This window comes from Ranitomeya imitator, chromosome 6 (assembly GCF_032444005.1).
Source record: "Ranitomeya imitator isolate aRanImi1 chromosome 6, aRanImi1.pri, whole genome shotgun sequence".
Taxonomy (NCBI): Eukaryota; Metazoa; Chordata; class Amphibia; order Anura; family Dendrobatidae; genus Ranitomeya; species Ranitomeya imitator.
In genome coordinates this window covers 506,575,147-506,596,739 of record NC_091287.1, presented here as the reverse complement: position 1 = coordinate 506,596,739, position 21,593 = coordinate 506,575,147, and the positions used below count along the sequence as shown (strand labels likewise).

Below are 21,593 nucleotides of genomic sequence, written 5' to 3'. Positions count from 1 at the left end.
TGGGATATAAATAAATGTAAATATCCACTAGAAACCTAAAATGTGATTCTTAGCTTAAAATAATAAACTGCAACATTCCCACTAAGAATCGTTCATTGCGAGATCTGAATCTCTACTTTATAAAAAGATGGCACATGTTTCCCGATAAAAGGCGGCATATTCTACTATCTCAGTCTCTTCACAAACTAACTTATCCCGAGTACATTTCATATGATTGTTGACTCGCGCAAGGAAAATAAATGCATGTAAACAGTAAATAATAAATAGATTAAACTCCAAAAAGAAATCTTGTTTATTTCCTTTCCTCTTATATTCGAGTTACCAAATTCTTTGGAAAAAAAACCCCTCTTTCATCCCATGCAGCTCTAAGATTCAACTGATGCTTTTCCTCAGAAAAAAAAGAAAAAAAAAACAACAACAACAAGGTCTATGGACATGACACATTTATCTGATAGGACAAGAATCGTGAAAATCTCTGAAAACCTTTATAAAATATAATTCAGTTTTCCCTTCTGTCAGTGACATTTTTCATTTGAAAAGGGTTCAGACTCCGTCAAACAGTGACTCCTTATCTCTGCCTGTGGATTTACAAGCGGCCTCTCTTTAAATGGATTAAGAACTACAAACTTTAGAGCAGATAGTCAACAGATACACAAATACTAAAGAAAATTTAAAGCATGGAATGTATGGCACAGTAAACAAGGCTGTTGCGATAAGACATCTCAGAAATATGAAATCTGAGGACGCAGGATTTTTTGTCCATTCTACTAAAAAGTGAACATATTTGGGAATATGCCTGTCGATCAGACCTCTCCAGGGTACAGATGGTACTACGATTTCCATCCAATTTCATGAGTGATCCATTTTTGGACTGCATATATCGACTCACTATTCTAGATGTGGTAACATTAGAAAGATCTGGCTCATGAACTCTTAGCTCCAAGAACTGTATAAAGGAGCAAGAGCATCGTTTAGGTGTAGAAATAAAGGTGGCTTTATCATCAGAATAAGGGTTCATTCAGACATCAGTATTTTTCATGTGCGAGAAAAACTGGCTATTTATTTTAATCCTAGTGTGGTCCAAGTGTCGTCAGTTTCTCTCCTTAGAGAGGACCCATAGATTTGCATTGCCGATTTTAATGAAACCCTCGGATCAAAATCGGACATAAACGGATATCATATAAATATTGTAGCTTGGTTAAAGGGTGTGTAGTCGACGGGAGGTATGTGTCACGTAGGTGGCTTGTCGCTGTGATGTAGCCCGGAGTGTTTTCTTTATTTCACATAACCATGTATATATGTGTTTCAGGACCTGTGGTGATGTCAGACCACATGTCTAATCATGTGATGGGATACTGGGTGTGGTTAGCTCTATATATGACAGACTAATGCTTTACACAGCAGATATGTGTGGAGGTGAGACCCTCCTGAGTGTGTTAAGGCTCCAGGACTGAGCCTGAAGGACTGGACATTTGCTTTTCTTTTCCTGAGCCAAAGGCTATTTGCTTTCTGTTATTTTGCCATGTGGTTTATGAAGTAATAAACCCTGTGAACTTTTAAAGGAACTTGCTTCCTGAGTGTTAGCCAGTGCACCTGAGTGAGTGAAATCCCTACAATATGATATAATCAGAATGTGAGTGTATATTTTTCACAGAGCCGAAGACTTGCATTGCAAATTTTTATCCTACCCTACGATCAAAATCGGACATGTCACCGCTCGGTCTGTGAAAAATAATGGACATGTGAATGGCCCCATAGACTATCAAAGGTAAGAGTGCTTTCCGTGAAAACCACAGTGTTGTGACTGAGCCCTAACATTCACATGGAGATGAACAAACCAAAGAAGACGTTAAACCTGCAAACCACATGTTAAAATACAGATGAGGCAAATTCCTAACCTGACCCTGACGTGTCCCTGCCTGACCGCGGAGGTCGGCACCCTAAACTTATGCAGTGGTGCCTCCATTCAATGTCGGCTGACCCTGAGTGTTCTTCACTGTACCCTCAACTATACACATCTTGTAACCCAAATCAGCAACAGAATTTAGAGGTTCGTCGTCCACATGAGATTACTGTCAGCTGAGCATACTCTCCTTACTTCACCATACAAATGGATGCTCGGCTGAATGCTCATGTGTTTTCAAAGGGGAGAGAGACTAAAGCTGCTTCAAAACAACACTTAGTGCTCCTGAAAACAGAATGATCGGGTGGTGAAATTCCAACTTCCCATTCCTTCTCTTGACCTGACATCATCTGAAGTGGGAGCGTTAGAAGGCCGCCATATGCATCAAATGGCTGGCTAGTTTCCCCAAATTCAACCAAATTTACATCCAATGTGTATGGGGATTGCTGATCTTAAGCAATGCTTTTATGTATTATAATTCATTTTATTCCATTGGCCAATTTAATTTTGCATCTGTAAGAAATGACAACAATGTCAATGGTGAGATCCATAGTTCACTTATTGGGCATCAATTATTAAAACTAACTTGGACAGGAAGGAATTTTTGGTGACAAATTTAGAAGAAGGTACATGTTCTGCCTTTATTCCAATGTTATTACATGTGCACACTGGAAATTATTCCTAGCACTGAAGATACTGCTCTCTTGCTCTTGTTCTTTATGAAAATCATTTGTTAATAACTATCTAAATTGCATTAGAAAGGGTTCAGCCAAGATTAGAAAATTGGGTCTGCTTTTTTTTAGCTACACTTGTTTATGAGCTGGTAATGTTGCTTTGTAAGTTTTCTATACAAAAGGTTTGATTAAATATTAGTAGGATCAAGGAAATCCCAGTTAGTTTCTAATGCCAAAAGGTTTGATTAAAAATGAGTAGGCTCAAGGAAACTCCAGTTAGTTTCCAATGCCGGGATTTGCCTGTAAGTAAAGGTATAAAGCCGTAAATTGGCCATTAACACTGAAAAAAGTAAGTTGACCTAATGGCTGGTGAACACTTGTTTTATTCTACATTTCCTGTAACAGAACAAACCATCTTTCACTAAGAACCTTCTTTCATGGAAAGATCTTCCTTAGCCAAAAGATCTTAAGCTGGCCATAAACGGCATATGGCTGTCTGTCTAACGATTCTTTGCAGATCATTTAGCCGACAGCCATCTTAGCCGACATTCCCATAGACAAGAGGGCTTGTTCAGCCGAGCGTTCCAGTGTTCTCTATAAGAAAGCCAGCAGCTGAAATTTCATCTGGCGGCTTAGCTCAGAAAGAAAAATGCGATTTGCAGTTGTCAAGCGGACACGACTAATCAACATCATTCTCGACCATCAGTCGTCTGGTGCCGCCAAACTCATTAGACCGTCAGTTTAACCAGTCTATATTGATGAGTTCAGCTGACATTCGTCTGATATGTATGGTGGCCTTTAAACATGGAACATCTTTAATGGCACAGTCATTAGTGTATTGTAAAACCATGACCTCCTTCTCTCCTCCACGCTTATTCGCTCCTCACCCAATCGCCTCCAAGACTTCTCCCGAATATGCCCCATCCTGTGGAATTCTGTGCCCCAACACGTCCGGTTATCCACCACATTTGGATCCTTCAAAAGAAACCTGAAAACCCACCTCTTCAAAGAAGCTTAAAGCCTGTAATGACCACACGGCCACCTCAACACCATCGGAGCTACTGCAACCCCAGACCTACTGTGTCCTTCCCATAATCCTGTAGAATGTAAGCCCACAAGGCCAGGGTCCTCTCTGCTCTGTACCAGACCGTCATTGTTAGTTTGTTTACTGTAAGTGATATTTGCATTTTGATGTAACCCCTTCTCATGTACAGCACCATGGAATTAATGGTGCTATATAAATACATAATAATAATAACAATAATAAAAATAATAAAAAAACAAAGACATGAGCTGCAGCATAAACTGGTATACATACAATGTGCAGGAGCACATTCACACTGTGGCCACTGCATGGATAAAACCCAAGAAAAATAACAAAATGAGCATTTATCCTACATTAAGTAAATAAGTAAATAGTAATAGTAGACGTAAATAACATTGGATACTGTTTTGATCAAAAAGGGGTAAAAGCCATCCCACCATGACCCTAGCAGAGCAGGACAGAGGCCCGACTGGTCAGACACCCATCCATGGGAAGCTATAAAGATGAAATGCCTAGTTCAGAAAGGGAGGCCACAACCCTGTTTGTTCAGAGAACAAGAAACTACAGAAAAACCATGTAAATGAGCCGGAGTAAACGCTGGTATGACTGCAATGTGTAGGAGCAGGTTCACACTGTGGCCATAAATGGTTTTTTTCTTGAGTTTAGTCATTAGTGTAATGTCCAAATTATCTGACTTGGTTCCAGTTCATAATAATGTGTCTTTAGCTCTGATAAACATTTGTTACGATATAAATTATCCATTTCTGTTAACTTTAGCGTAATGTGTCTGGGCACCTTAAAGGTACCTTCACACTAAACGACGCTGCAGCGATCCAGACAACGATCCGGATCGCTGCAGCGTCGCTGGAGAGCTGTCACACAGACCGCTCTCCAGCGACCAACGATGCCGGTAACCAGGGTAAACATCGGGTTACTAAGCGCAGGGCCGCGCTTAGTAACCCGATGTTTACCCTGGATACCATCCTAAAAGTAAAAAAAACAAACGCTTCATACTTACCTTCTGCTGTCTGTCCCTCGGCGCTCTGCTTCTCTGTACTGGCTGTGAGCACAGCGGCCAGAAAGCAGAGCGGTGACGTCACCGCTCTGCTTTCCGGCCGCAGTGCTCACAGTGAGTGCAGGAAAGCACAGCACCGAGGGACAGACAGCAGAAGGTAAGTATGAAGCGTTTGTTTTTTTTACTTTTAGGATGGTATCCAGGGTAAACATCGGGTTACTAAGCGCGGCCCTGCGCTTAGTAACCCGATGTTTACCCTGGTTACCAGTGAAGACATCTCTGAATCGGCATCACACACACCGATTCAGCGATGTCAGCGGGAGATCCAGCGACCAAAGAAAGCGCTGGCCTTCTAGCCCCGACCAACGACATCACAGCAGGATTCTGATCGCTGCTGCGTGTCAAACTGAACGATATCGCTAGCCAGGGCGCTGCAACGTCACGGATCGCTTGCGATATCGTTTAGTGTGAAGGTACCTTAAGGTGCTCTATGATCTGCTAAGATATTCACGATGAAGGAGTATTTACACTACATGATCATGGCAATTAACTGGCTGCATGTTTGGTGATTGGAGGTCATTTAATAACCTGTTTAGACATGACGACGGCACTTGTAATGCACAGAACGATCAGTATTTGATTGGTCTCTACGCATCGACTGCCATTATTCTCGATAGCACGTTACCCTCAGTTTAAAACAGGTATTAAGCCAAGACAAATGTAGATATAAATACTGGGAATCGAAGTCATTGATAAAGATACTGTACAGCAATGATATATAATGCTGCATATATATCATTTTATTTATTTCATCTATACATGATGCCTTCGAGCAGCTTGAATTTATCGCACAGATGAATGGTTTGCTTTAAAAATATGTTTTTTTTTAATCTCTTTGCATTCGCACAGTGCTGCGGAGCTGATGTCTATGCCTCTAGCTACGCCCTCAGTCCAGAACCAGAAACCCAGATATTTAGTCACTGGATTAAGAAAGTAGTTACATCTACAGTTAAAATTCAGGTAAGGGTCCCTACGCTCCGAGGGGATCAGTAGAAGTATTAAGCATTTATCAATGGGATTTTCCAGTTTCTTAATTTAGACTTCAAAAGCTACTCGGCAAATCGGGAAGCCAAGTTGAAATTTATAGAGCCAAATAAAGTATTAGTTTATCAGTGTGGAACTGATATGGTTGCATGAGCCCCAATGTTATACTCATACACTTTTCATGCAACTGAAAGGTTCAGCCTCAAGTTTTCGACTTAGTCAAGTCCGCCAGGTAATTTATATTATCAATGCAAAATATAATAATCTTTCCCAAAACAGAATCAGTTATCAGTGACAGAAGAAGGCAATCTAGGTGCCACAATTAATGAAGGGACAAAATGAAATGTAAAAGTGTTATAATGCTGAATGACTTCTAGTATTGCATTCGTCAAAGAAAGATTCTTAGGAAGTACCGTAATTATATTTCATTTTTAAAGTGTCAATTATAAGGTTAAATTATTTACATTATTCAACTAAAACTTTGTGACTTCATGTTTAAAATTTATATATACTGTATATAAAATAAAATAATTTCTAGTTAAATTGCATTGAATGAGGATAACTTTAGGACCAGTTGGTGTCCAAATTCTGGCACACACCACATACCGGTCCTGTGGAAAGACGCCTCTCCATTACTAACCTGTGGGCTTGATGTCACCTGAAAATACAAAGGTGACATCAACTCCAAATACAGGTCCTTCTCAAAAAATTAGCATATAGTGTTAAATTTCATTATTTACCATAATGTAATGATTACAATTAAACTTTCATATATTATAGATTCATTATCCACCAACTGAAATTTGTCAGGTCTTTTATTGTTTTAATACTGATGATTTTGGCATACAACTCCTGATAACCCAAAAAACCTGTCTCAATAAATTAGCATATCAAGAAAAGGTTCTCTAAACGACCTATTACCCTAATCTTCTGAATCAACTAATTAACTCTAAACACATGCAAAAGATACCTGAGGCTTTTATAAACTCCCTGCCTGGTTCATTACTCAAAACCCCCATCATGGGTAAGACTAGCGACCTGACAGATGTCAAGAAGGCCATCATTGACACCCTCAAGCAAGAGGGTAAGACCCAGAAAGAAATTTCTCAACAAATAGGCTGTTCCCAGAGTGCTGTATCAAGGCACCTCAATGGTAAGTCTGTTGGAAGGAAACAATGTGGCAGAAAACACTGTACAACGAGAAGAGGAGACCGGACCCTGAGGAAGATTGTGGAGAAGGACCGATTCCAGACCTTGGGGAACCTGAGGAAGCAGTGGACTGAGTCTGGTGTGGAAACATCCAGAGCCACCGTGCACAGGCGTGTGCAGGAAATGGGCTACAGGTGCCGCATTCCCCAGGTAAAGCCACTTTTGAACCATAAACAGCGGCAGAGGCGCCTGACCTGGGCTACAGAGAAGCAGCACTGGACTGTTGCTAAGTGGTCCCAAGTACTTTTTTCTGATGAAAGCAAATTTTGCATGTCATTCGGAAATCAAGGTGCCAGAGTCTGGAGGAAGACTGGGGAGAAGGAAATGCCAAAATGCCTGAAGTCCAGTGTCAAGTACCCACAGTCAGTGATGGTGTGGGGTGCCATGTCAGCTGCTGGTGTTGGTCCACTGTGTTTCATCAAGGGCAGGGTCAATGCAGCTAGCTATCAGGAGATTTTGGAGCACTTCATGCTTCCATCGGCTGAAATGCTTTATGGAGATGAAGATTTCATTTTTCAGCATGACCTGGCACCTGCTCACAGTGCCAAAACCACTGGTAAATGGTTTACTGACCATGGTATTACTGTGTGCAATTGGCCTGCCAACTCTCCTGACCTGAACCCCATAGAGAATCTGTGGGATATTGTGAAGAGAAAGTTGAGAGACGCAAGACCCAACACTCTGGATGAGCTTAAGGCCGCTATTGAAGCATCCTGGGCCTCCATAACATCTCAGCAGTGTCACAGGCTGATTGCCTCCATGCCACGCCGCATTGAAGCAGTCATTTCTGCCAAAGGATTCCCGACCAAGTATTGAGTGCATAACTGAACATTATTATTTGATGGTTTTTTTGTTTGTTATTAAAAAACACTTTTATTTGATTGGATGGGTGAAATATGCTAATTTATTGAGACAGGTTTTTTGGGTTATCAGGAGTTGTATGCCAAAATCATCAGTATTAAAACAATAAAAGACCTGACAAATTTCAGTTGGTGGATAATGAATCTATAATATATGAAAGTTTAATTGTAATCATTACATTATGGTAAATAATGAAATTTAACACTATATGCTAATTTTTTGAGAAGGACCTGTATATGAACTCCACTTGCCATTGCCAAAGAGTAAATGGGAAGAACTGGGCAAAGAACCAGAATTGGTGCATCTAATAGTTGCGCCTTTTCTGGGGCGGCTTCACACTGCTATTTTTAGGCTGAGGGGGAGAATATCCATGTCCCCTTATTAGCCTGAGAATACCATCCCCTAGCTGTCTGCTTTAGCTTGGCTAGTTGTCAAAAATGTAATTTAATAAACCTGAGTGTGGACTCCTCTATTCTTCATAACCAAACATGATAAAGCTGACAGCTGAGGGTTGCAGTCCGCAACTGTCAGTTTTGCCTTGATGGTTATCGAAAATAAAGGGGAACCCACGCTGTTTTTTTTATTTATTGTGCAGACGCCGACTGTTGTATACTCCCAACTAGGGTTGAGCGATTTTTACTTTTATAGGATCGGGTCGGGTTTCACGAAACCCGACGTTTTCAAAAGTCGGTTCGAGTGAAATCGGCCATCCTATTAAAAAGTCGGGGTCGGGGTCGGCCGAAACCCCTAAACCCAATGCAGTGCATTGGGTTTCCAATGGTTCCCAGGGTCTGAAGGAGAGGAAACTCTCCTTCAGGCCCTGCGATACATATTTAAGTGTAAAATAAAGAATTAAAATAAAAAATATCGCTATACTCACCCTTGGACGCGCCCTGGTACTAACCGGGCACCTTCCTCCCTTCGAATCAGCGCTTGCAGGACCTTGCGGTGATGTCGCGGCTTGTGATTGGTATATACTCACCCTCGGACGCGCCCTGCTTCTTTCCGGCAGCCTTCCTTCCTAAGAATCAGCGCTTGCAGGACCTTGCGGTGACGTCGCGGCTTGTGATTGGTCGCGCGAGCGGTCACATGGGCGGTCGCGCGACCAATCACAAGCCGCGACGTCACCGCAAGGTCCTGCAAGCGCTGATTCGAAGGAAGAAAGGCTGCCGGTTAGTACCAGGGCGCGTCAGAGGGTAAGTATGGCGATATTTTTTATTTTAATTCTTTATTTTACACTTAAATATGGATTCCGATACCGATTTCCGATATTGCAAACATATCGGAACTCGGGATCGGAATTCCGATACCAGATTCAGAAGATCGCCGACTTCATGGCCGATCCCACATAGGGGTCGGGTCGGGTTTCATGAAACCCGACTTTGCCAAAAGTCGGCGACTTCTGAAAATGGCCGATCCGTTTCGCTCAACCCTACTCCCAACTTCCATTAGCAGCAATGTACCAACTCAGACCTTATCTTTTGTTTCGAAACATACGACAAGCATGTGAAAGGGTGATTGTGAAAGGGAGGTGGAGCTATGACATTACCTACTGTGATTGGTAGACCTTGTGTTATCATCAGTATATAGAGGTGATAGCTGTCTTAGTAATCCTTCCTCTGATGATAATGAAACTGCTATAAACTGCAAAAAAAGAGACCGCATACAGATGGTATACATGAGCTGTTTGCTTTACTTTTATTATTATTGTTATTATTATTATTCAATCAATTGCTAGAAAAATTTTGGAAACTTGGATGTTTGGAAAAAGGATGACACCCAAATGAAAAATTAACCATCATAAGGATAAAAAAAACCTGAAATGATTTTTTGCAAAATGGACGCAGACCATAAAGAGAATTCGTCAGGACTAAATGACCTTCACACCATGCACGGGTCCTGTTGGTGTGGACATTTAGTTCAGTGAACCTTCCCACCTCCACCTATCTCTGAACATCACTGGCTCCTGTAAAATTATTAATCAAGGAAGATGGGGGCCTGAAATAGATGGAAAACAAGTAGATGGAAAGGTGTACAGAAATTCTCAGGCATGCCTGTGCTTGGTTTGAACAGTCATATTATTCCGACAAACTTACTTAAAAATGAATTCAGAGCAAAACTGAAGAAGCCTAAATGAAAATTCCTTTAAGAAATGACAACTTAAAAGGGAAGAGGCCAACCACAGATTACTGATTATTTGTAACCTTTTCTTGAAAGGTGGAAAAGTGAAAAAACATCTAGTTCCCATGATCCAATAAAGTACGAGATGGCTTTATTCTGTTTTCTTGAAAGATATGAACAAGACGCAAGTACCAAAAAACGCAATGAGTTTCAGATCACTTATGATCATTCTTCATATCATTGCTATAAAGAAGGATCATAAGTGAAGCAAGTTCAGAGAAGAGCTACCAGGATGGTGAGCGGACTGCAAAGTATGTCCTATATGGAACAGTGAAAGGATCTGGGAATGTTTAGCTGGCAAAAAAGAAGGCTAAAAGGAGACCTATTAGCCAGGGCTGGACTGGCCATCTGGCAATTCTGGTAAATGTCAGTAGGGCCTGTTTGGTCATAGGCAACCTTGTCTGCTACGTTGCTAGCAGAATCTGTGTTCTCAAGACACCCATACAGTTAATAGTTGTGATGGAACACAAAGTCGATGACTCTGTCACTTACCCAAGCAGGCCATGGGTATCATTAGAAATATTGGTCTTGTAATAAATCTTCCTTTCCTCCATCCAGGGTAATGTTAATAATATATCCTACCTGGTGCTCGAAGGTGGGGACAGCATGGGCCTGTATGATTTCAAATGCCAGGGCTGAATTTCAGCCTCAGTCCGTACCTGCTAATAGATTACTACAAGAAGCAATGGAATTAAACTGAAGAGGATAAGACACAGATTAAATTTTAGAACAAACTTTTTGACAGTTAGGGCGATCTATCAGTGGAACAGGCTGCCATGAGAGGTGGTGAGTTCTCCTTCAATGGAAGTCTTCAGAGGCTGGACAGACATCTGTCTGAGATGGTTTTGTGAATCCTGCATTGAGCAGTGGGTTGGACATGATGACCCTGGAGGTCCCTTCCAACTCTAATATTTTATTATTCTATGATCTGAAATGAGTTGCATTTTCTGCATTTGTGTCTTGATCATAGCTTTGTGGAATACTCAATAAATTTTTCTCATATTCTACTGGATCATGGGAGCTGGAAGGCTTTTCACTTCCCCCTCATTATTGCGTAGAAACTGTGTGATCTGTGCATCCAGTGGTGATTGAGCTAGACTTTTCTATTTTTTAGGTGACCTGTGTAGCACCTTCTGTCAGCGGTGCCCATATGGAGCATATGACATAAAATTAAAGCTTCCATACAGTGCACCTAGACTCTAGCTCCTAGAGCGATACCATACAGGGCGTAAATACTTATATATTTTAATAATAGTGTTGCATCATATTTCCCATAATACTGCCACATAGTTGCCTAAATAACACTGTACAGAATTATTACCACCATAGACTGCACAGTAATAAGTAATAGTGCCAAATAATGCCAATATCAATTCTGCTGAAATAATATCACTCTACAAATGCATACACTGCAATATAACTGTACACTCCCTAACAGAAGTTATGTCGCTTATCCATGTTATGTAAATAAAAGCTTATAACCTGATGTTAAATTCATCCATTGGTTGTATAAATTATTCTTTTGAAAGCTGAAACCCTCTGAAATGTGGTTTAGGTTAACAAAATGAATTGTCATCAATGCAGAAATATTGATCAGTTAATGGACACAGAATGGTCAGATTTTGGAAGGACAAAAGTTTTGTCGCCTGGTCATATAATGCACCCAATCCTAGTTTACATCATCACCTATGCTCAGTAAATGATCGGTTAATTAGTGTGTGTGTATATAAAGAAACCCAGCACCCCAGACCTTCACTTGAACTGCAACTTGAGCTCTGACAACATGCCAAAAATTCACTCTGTGACCAAAGCCTGGATTATCAAGAGGCTGAAGACCAGATCCACTGCAGAGGTGGCTGGCACCTTTAATGTGTCTCAGCGTCAAGTACAAAGAATTAAAAAAGATTTGAAGAGACTGGAGATGTGTTTGACAAGCCCAGGTCTAGCAGACCCCGCAAGACAACTGCTCAGGAGGAACATTTGTTGGTTAGAAAATCCAAAGCAAACCCCTCTTCCACTGCAGCAGGGCTCCAACAGGCCTGGTCACCTCAAGTCCCTGTGTCAACTAGAACAGTTTGTAGGATTCTGTCTCGAAATCGCCTCCATGGTCGAATCAGTGCCCAGAAGCCAGCACTAAACAAAAGGCAAATAAAAAACCGTGTGGCACTTGCAAAGTCCCACAGCCTGCTAAATAGATAGATGCTGGAAAAGTGGCAGAAGGTGGATTTTTCTGATGAATCTTCAGTAGAATTACACCACAGCCGCCGCAAATACTGCAGGAGACCTACTGGAGCCCGTATGGATCCAAAATACATGTAGAAAACAGTTAAATTTGGTGGTGGAAAGATCATGTTCTGGGGTTACATTCACCAATGTTATGCAACATATATTTGTATTTTAACCCCTTAGTGACAGAGCCAATTTGGTACTTAATGACCAGGCCAATTTTTGCAATTCTGACCACTGTCACTTTATGAGGTTATAACTCTGGAACGCTTCAACGGATCCCACTGATTCTGAGATTGTTTTTTCGTGACATATTGTACTTCATGTTAGTGGTAACATTTCTTCGATATTACTTGCGATTATTTATGAAAAAAACGGAAATATGGCGAAAATTTTTAAAATTTTGCAATTTTCAAACTTTGTATTTTTATGCCCTTAAATCAGAGAGATATGTCATGAAAAATAGTTAATAAATAACATTTCCCACATGTCTACTTTACATCAGCACAATTTTGGAAACAAAATTTTTTTTTGTTAGGGAGTTATAAGGGTTAAAAGTTGACCAGCAATTTCTCATTTTTACAACACCATTTTTTTTTAGGGACCACATCACATTTGAAGTCATTTTGAGGGGTCTATATGATAGAAAATAATGAAGTGTGACACCATTCTAAAAACTACACCCCTCAAGGTTCTCAAAACCACATTCAAGAAGTTTATTAACCCTTTACGTGCTTCACAGGAACTGAAACAATGTGGAAGGAAAAAATGAACATTTAACTTTTTTTTGCAAACATCTTAATTCAGAACCATTTTTTTTATTTTCACAAGTGTAAAAACAGAAATGTAACCATAAATTTTGTTATGCAATTTCTCCTGAATACGCCAATACCCCATATGTGGGGGTAAACCACTGTTAGGGCGCACCGCAGAACTTAGAAGTGAAGGAGCGCCGTTTGACTTTTTCAATGCAGAATTGGCTGGAATTGAGATCGGACACCATGTCACATTTAGAGAGCCCCTGATGTACCTAAACAGTGGAAACTCCCCACAAGTGACACCATTTTGGAAACTAGACCCCTTAAGGAACTTATCTAGATGTGTGGCGAGCACTTTGAACCCCCATGTGCTTCACAGAAGTTTATAACGTAGAGCCGTGAAAAAAAAAAATTGCATTTTTTCTACAAAAATGATCTTTTTGCCCACATATTTTTATTTTCACAAGGGTAACAGGAGAAATTAGACCACTAAAGTTGTTGTGCAATTTCTCCTGAGTACGTCGATACCCAATATGTGGGGGTAAACCACTGTTTGGGCGCACCGCAGAGCTTGGAAGAGAAAGAGTGCCGTTTTACTTTCTCAATGTAGAATTGGCTGGAATTGAGATCGGACGCCATGTCGCGTTTGGAGAGCCCCTGATGTGCCTAAACAGTAGAAATCCCCCACAAGTGACCCCATTTTGGAAACTAGACCCCCCATGGAACTTATCTAGATGTGTGGTGAGAACCTTGAATGCCCAAGTGCTTCACAGAAGTTTATAATGCAGAGCCAAGAAAATAAAAAATATTTTTTTTTCCACAAAAAAGATTTTTTAGCCACCAAATTTTTATTTTCACAAGGGTAACAAGAGAAATTGGACCCCAAAAGTTGTTGTCCAATTTGTCCTGAGTATGCTGGTACCCCATATGTGGGGGTAAACCACTGTTTGGGCGCACGGCAGAGCTCGGAAGGAAGGAGCGCCGTTTTGGAATGCAGACTTTGATAGAATGGTCTGCGGGTATTATGTTGCGTTTGCAGAGCCCCTGATGTACCTAACCAGTAGAAACCCTCCCCAAGTGACCCCATTTTGGAAACTAGACCCCCCAAGGAACTTATCTAGATGTGTGGTGAGAACTTTGAATGCCCAAGTGCTTCACAGAAGTTTAGAATGCAGAGTCGTGAAAATAAAAAATATTTTTTTTTCCACAAAAAAGATATTGTAGCCCCCAAGTTTTTATTTTCACAAGGGTAACAGGAGAAATTGGACTGCAATAGTTGTTGTCCAATTTATCCCGAGTACGCTGATGCACCATATGTGGGGGTAAACCACTGTTTGGGCGCACGGCAGAGCTCGGAAGGGAAGGAGCGCCTTTTTGGAATGCAGACTTTGATAGAATGGTCTGTGGGCATTATGTTGCGATTGCAGAGCCCCTGATGTACCTAAACTGTAGTAACCCCCCACAAGTGACCCCATTTTGGAAACTAGACCCCCCAAGGAACTTATCTAGATGTGTGGTGAGAACTTTGAATGCCCAAGTGCTTCACAGAAGTTTAAAATGCAGAGTCGTGAAAATAAAAAATATTATTTTTTTCACAAAAAAGATTTTGTAGCCCCCAAGTTTTTATTTTCACAAGGGTAACAAGAGAAATTGGACCCCAGAAGTTGTTGTCCAATTTATCCCGAGTATGCTGATGCCCCATATGTGGGGGTAACCCACTGTTTGGGCGCACGGCAGAGCTCAGAAGGGAGGGAGCACCATTTGACTTTTTGAGCGCAAAATTGGCTGTCATGTTTGGAGACCCCCTGATGTACCTAAACAGTGGAAACCCCCCAATTCTAGCTCCAACCCTAACCCCAACACACCCCTAACCCTAATCCCAACCTCATCCATAATCCTAATCACTAACCCTAACCATAATCACAACCCTTACCCCAAAACAACCCTAATGTCAACCCTAACCATAACCCTAATCAAAACCCTAAATCCAACACACCCCTAATCCTAATCTCAACCCTAACCTCAAACCTAACCCTAATCCCAATACACCCCTAATCACAACCCTAACCTTAACCCTAATCCCAAACCTAACCCTAATCCCAAGCGTAACCCTAATGCCAACCCTAACCCTAATACGAACCCTAATCCAAACCCTAACCCTAATCCCAGCTCTAACCCTAACTTTAGCCCCAACCCTAGCCCTAACTTTAGCCCCAACTCTAACCCTAGCTCTAGGGCTACTTTCACACTTGCGTCGTTTGGCATTCCGTCGCAATCCGTCGTTTTGGACAAGAAACGGATCCTGCAAATGTGCCCGCAGGATGCGTTTTTTGCCCATAGACTTGTATTGCCAACGGATCGTGATGGATGGCCACACGTCGCGTCCGTCGTGCACTGGATCAGTTGTGTTTTGGCGGAGCGTCGGCACAAAAAAACGTTCAATGAAACGTTTTTTTGTACATCGCATCCGCCATTTCTGACCGCGCATGCGTGGCCGTAACTCTGCCCCCTCCTCCCCAGGACATAGATTGGGCAGCGGATGTGTTGAAAAACTACAGCTGCTGCCCACGTTGTGCACAATTTTCACAACGTGCGTCGGTATGTCGGGCCGACGCATTGCGACGGCCCCGTACCGACGTAAGTGTGAAAGAAGCCTAACCCTAAGTTTAGCCCCAACCCTAACCCTAAATTTAGCCCCAACCCTAACCCTAAATTTAGCCCCAACCCTAGCCCTAACCCTAGCCCTACCCCTAACCTAACCCTACCCCTAACCCTACCCCTAACCCTAACCTAACCCTACCCCTAAACCCTACCCCTAACCTAACCCTAACCCTACCCCTAACCTAACCCTACCCCTAACCCTACCCCTAACCTAACCCTACCCCTAACCCTAACCCTAACCCTAACCCTACCCCTACCCCCAAACCCTACCCCTAACCCTAACCCTAACCCTAACCCTACCCCTAACCCTAACCCTAACCCTAATTTTAGCCCCAACTGCTGTTCTCCTGCCGGCCGGCAGATGGAGACAGATGGCGGGCGTACTGGGCATGCGTCCGCCATGTTCTGCTGCCGGCGGCCAGGAGGAGCAGCAAGAGGATCCAGGGACCTAGGTGAGTATGCTAGGGTCCCCGAATCCCCCTATTTCTCTGTCCTCTGATGTGCGATCACATCAGAGGACAGAGAATTACACTTTACTTTTTTTTTTTTTTGCGGTCGCCGGTAAACAGTTAATTACTGGCGATCGCAAAACAGGGGTCGGTAATACCGACCCCGATCGTGCTCTTAGGGGTCTCGGCTACCCCCGGCAGCCGAGACCCCAAAGATTCTCCCGGTGCCGGCCGGCGGGCGCACTGCGCATGCGCCCGCCATTTTGAAGATGGCGGCGCCCACCGGGAGACACGAGGAGCATCGGGGGAGCTAGGTGAGTATTGGGGGGCTACCTGGGACCCCTTTTCTCTGTCCTCCGATGTGCGATCACATCGGAGGACAGAGAAATTAAAAAGAGATCGCTTTTTTTTTTTTGCGATCGCCGGTAAACGGTTAATTACCGGCGATCGCAAATGCGGGGTGGGTTAAAAACCCCCCGAATCATGTTCTCTGGGGTCTCGGCTACCCTCGGCAGCCGAGACCCCGGAGAAAATCGGCCTCTGGGGGGCGCTATGGACTTTTTCCACAGCGCCGTTAATTAACGGCGCTGTGGTTTAAGTACCCTTAGCGGTCGCCGTTAAAAGGCGTATCGGCGGTCGCTAAGGGGTTAAGTTAATTATTTGTTTGAATATCACATTACTTTCTGTGGGCGACAAAACTTTTGTCTTGCCAAAATCTGACCATTCTGTGTCCATTAACTGATCAATATTTCTGCATTGATGCCAATTTATTTTCTTAACCTAAACCACATTTCGGAGGGTCTCAGCTATCAAAAGAATAATTTATACAATCAATGGATGAATTTAACGTCAGGTTATAAGCTTTTATTTACATAACATGGATAAGCGACATATCTTCTGTCAGGGAGTGTACACTGCCGACACTGACCTACAGGAATAGAGAATGAAAGATAAAGACGGAGGAGGACCACAATGATATACATGGCGTCTTAGCACCATTTATAAAATTACAAATTGTCTGAATTTTCACCAGTTCTGCACTTTACAAAAATGCTTACATCTCAAGATTGAAAAATGTTTGCACAAAACAGATGAGAACTATCCACTGGCCTAATTAATTAGTGGTCAGAGATAGCACTGTTAGTATTGCAGGCTGCTTATCTTATTATGTTGATGTTGCATACTTTCGAGTCAGTGATTAATCAAAGACTTATGATAGCTTTAAAGCACAAAAAGCAATGACTCATTACACTACAAAGAAGCACTTCCACAAAGATACCGTTTCACCTTAGTGGATGCTGTGACCTTATAGATTATAGACGTTCCATTGAAGATCACAAAGACTTCTTAAGTGTGTTCATAATTTATGTTTGGAGCATATGTTTATTAAATTTCTGAGGAACGTTTAATAAATTTGGTGACGGGATACAGAACCTGCAAAAATTATTGCTAAGGTCGGAAAGGAAAATGATAGGTCTAATATTACTAGCAAATAAACAGTACAAGGGATGGATGGCGACTTGATGGCGCAAAGTGACACTGGAGAAAATAGAATGTATCAGCAAAATAAATTTTCAATGCAATTGTCATAAAGATCGGCCGCATGCAGCATTAATCTAGGCCAAGAGGGGACATGGAAAGCCTCCACCCTGTACCCCCTGATGAACCCTTGCATCTCTTAAGGGGGAAACGCATCGGGAACATGAGAGAGCCATTGGCTGATAATTACCACAACTTTGTGGGATAACTCTTTATGGCGATTTGATATTCATTTCTATCATTGTACCCACACTGTTAGCCCTCAACCCTGTATCCCCTGATGAACCCTTGCATCTGTTAACAGGGAAACACGTTGGGAACAAGAGGCAGCTAATGGCTCATAATTACCGCAACTTTGTGGGATAACTCTTTATGGCTATTTGATATTCATATCTATCATTGTACCCACATTATTGCTGTTCGATTTCTGGGAATTTCCCTTTTTTTGTGCTTATGCTATATGGTTATGGGATTGCTACCACATTGATATCTGCAAAACATCTGTTCCCTGGTTCATCTAAGTTGTTTGAACTACAGCTAGAAGTGGCCTTATAGCAAGTTTGAAGAGTGTAAGGTAGCGGCACTATTGCAAAACATTTGAGGTCAGCTGCAGATAAAGCCCTATATCACGTAGGGAATAAAAACTACAGTAAACCAGATATATGTACCTGCGCTATGAACCACATTGCATTAAATAACCACTATTGATGTTAGTTACCTGTTGAGTGAAAAAAAGATGCCCAAGTTGCCTTGTGCTGAGGTAAATCCGTTCAGGGATAGTGTAGGGTCAAACTACGATAGGGAAAGAATGGGGTGTTTATTATGTATAAATATACTGTGTTGCATCTGAATATATGCAGTACCCCCTTTCCTTCATCTATACGTATAAATAAATATATCAGACAGAGTGCTTAATAATACGTCTAAAATTAGATCATCTCTAGTATGGGCTTGAGAACCATTAAGATATTAGTTAAAAAAAAAACCCGAGACTCGTAAGGATTGTGGCAAAGTTATTGCTTTGTACCTGCGGTGCAAGTAGCTGCATCAATTAGAACAATCTGTAGATTCCAAGCGGTGGTGATAAAATGAAGTTACTTATCTGCTGCAGTTGTGTTTGCTTGTGGGTTCCTGAGTAACTTCTGCGAGCGCCGTCCCGGCCAGTCACGGATGCTCGTGCTGTCAGAGATCCTTGCGCGATGTTCGGCGGGACCTTCCTGCTGTTCGGGTCACGTGATCGGCAGTCGCGTGGTGCCCCTGAAGAGAGTACGGATCACAGCGGGAGCCAATTACCAACGCGTTTCGGAATGTCAGCGGATTCCTTCATCAGGGTCGTTTGACCCTACGCTATCCCTGAACCGATTTACCTCAGCACAAGGCAACTTGGGCATCTTTTTTCACTCAACAGGTACATATATCTAGAAGTGGCCTTAGTCTTCAGACGAATAGGACTTATTATCTATCTAGGCCATTTATATATCTGCCAAGTCCTTTAATAATAATAATAATAATAATTTTATTTCTATAGCGCCAGCCGCCAACATATTCCGCAGCACTTTACATATTAGAGGGGACTTGTACATACAATAGGCATTACAGCAAAACAAAAAACACATAGATCAACACATACCAAGAGGAATGAGAGTCCTACTCGCAAGCTTACAATCTATGAGGAAAAAGGGGAGACACCAAAGGTGAATGGTAACAATTGCTTTCATTGTTCGGACCAGCCATAATGTAATAAATTGGGTGTTCATATAAAGCTACATAAGCCAGTTATCAGCCAGAATATGTAACAGTACAGACACAGAGGGCTATTAAATGCGTGAGGCGTACTTGTCCTTTATTTGTGTTTGTTACATCACTGATGATAAGAGAGGACTGTTACTTATGTGTGATTGCACACTTTGACTACATCCTGTTTAGATGGCCTATAGCAATATAGGACTTTTACATATTTACCCACCTTCCTATAAGACCATTGGTTCTCCACACTAGGGGTATTTTGTGTGAAAAAAATTTCTATATGACAAACATAAAGATTGGAACAGCACCAGGGCTCGCCTTCTGGTGCTATGCCCCTTTGCTTATTTCACCGATATATACCAATTGCGTTTTCCAGATAAAGCTACTGGATACGGTGCTCTGCTCAATAAGTAACAGTAATCTTCATATCTCATCAAAGGATAATAAAAGAAGCGGCACTCACCAGTTTGCTGAAAAAAGTGTCTTTAATGCAGCCTTAATCCATGCTTACAGGCTATTCAGACACGTTGCAGGTGATTGTGAGGGTGCGGGGAGTGAAGGAGGACGACGGCCGTTTCGTGCAATCAGCACTTCGACGGGTCCATGTGGGGGTAAAATGATGTCATTTCCTTTTAAAGGCAATATGCGCATCAAGGTAAATTACTGACATACATGTTTTTTTTGTTTTTTTTCATACATTTGCCAAATACTTATAATTTAAACATTGTCAGTAAAAATACTCAAATGCTTGTTGCAACACTATATGAGATTTATAGAATTTTATAGAAATACGGCCATATCCAATTTGTCGTTTAAGCCCAATGGCCCCTGTGCGTTAGTTTTTATAATCCATTTTCCTTCTTCTCTTAGGAGGAGTTTGTTGTGATCACGTCCCTGGGGTGGATATTTAACTAACTTAAGGCCAGCGAATTGTAACAGTTCAGGGTTACTTTCGTGTTTCTGCTGCATGTGCGTAATAAATCTCATGCATCCCTTTCCTGAGACTACAGAATTGTAGTGTTCTCGGAACCGTACAAATAGGGGCCGTATGGTTTTCCCTATGTAATAAAAATTACAGGGACAAAATATTACGTACACAACGAACTTACTTTTACAAGTTATGAAGTCGGTAACTTTTTGTGTCATACCTCCAATTCTTAGAGGATGGTCAGACTGAGAAAAATAAACAATAACGATGAAATTTACAGACAACAGGTCGCAGAACTTAAAACTCGCTTTTCAAATAGGGGGTATCCACTAAATATCTTAGAACAGGCGGAAAAACGTGCTGAAAAATTAACCCAAGCTGAACTCTTGAAAAAACGCAAAAACATTCCCCCTTCACATGAAGAGGTAGCCATTAGGAAATTTACGTTCACCTTCACCCATAGCCCAATGGATAAGGCGATATATGCTGCGGTAAGAAAAAACTGGCATATATTACAAACTGATAGAGATTTACAGAAATTAACCACTCTCGACCCGCAATTTGCATACAAACGCACCACAAATCTGAGTGACTTGCTGGTCCACAATAGACTGTTACCAACGTATAATAATTGGCTACAAAAAGATTCCCCTAAAGGGAACTATAGATGTAAAAACTGTAAATTCTGCCATCTGCACAAATTAGATAATCCTCTAAGAATTGGAGGTATGACACAAAAAGTTACCGACTTCATAACTTGTAAAAGTAAGTTCGTTGTGTACGTAATATTTTGTCCCTGTAATTTTTATTACATAGGGAAAACCATACGGCCCCTATTTGTACGGTTCCGAGAACACTACAATTCTGTAGTCTCAGGAAAGGGATGCATGAGATTTATTACGCACATGCAGCAGAAACACGAAAGTAACCCTGAACTGTTACAATTCGCTGGCCTTAAGTTAGTTAAATATCCACCCCAGGGACGTGATCACAACAAACTCCTCCTAAGAGAAGAAGGAAAATGGATTATAAAAACTAACGCACAGGGGCCATTGGGCTTAAACGACAAATTGGATATGGCCGTATTTCTATAAAATTCTATAAATCTCATATAGTGTTGCAACAAGCATTTGAGTATTTTTACTGACAATGTTTAAATTATAAGTATTTGGCAAATGTATGAAAAAAAAAAAAAAACATGTATGTCAGTAATTTACCTTGATGCGCATATTGCCTTTAAAAGGAAATGACATCATTTTACCCCCACATGGACCCGTCGAAGTGCTGATTGCACGAAACGGCCGTCGTCCTCCTTCACTCCCCGCACCCTCACAATCACCTGCAACGTGTCTGA

At 41.7% G+C, this 21,593-nt stretch overlaps 1 protein-coding gene across 2 annotated transcripts in view; it reads right to left on the bottom strand.

The window, feature by feature from the left end:
• Positions 1-21,593, bottom strand: part of ZFPM2 (zinc finger protein, FOG family member 2) — a 590,333-nt gene that overhangs the window by 326,626 nt on the left and 242,114 nt on the right. The window contains exon 4 of one of the 2 annotated variants that reach the window (XM_069731766.1): positions 18,284-18,822. The exons of the other annotated variant lie outside the window; for it this stretch is intronic. The gene's annotated coding sequence lies outside the window, so the exon portion shown is untranslated. The remainder of the gene's footprint in view (positions 1-18,283; positions 18,823-21,593) is intronic. 2 annotated transcript variants of the gene reach the window in all.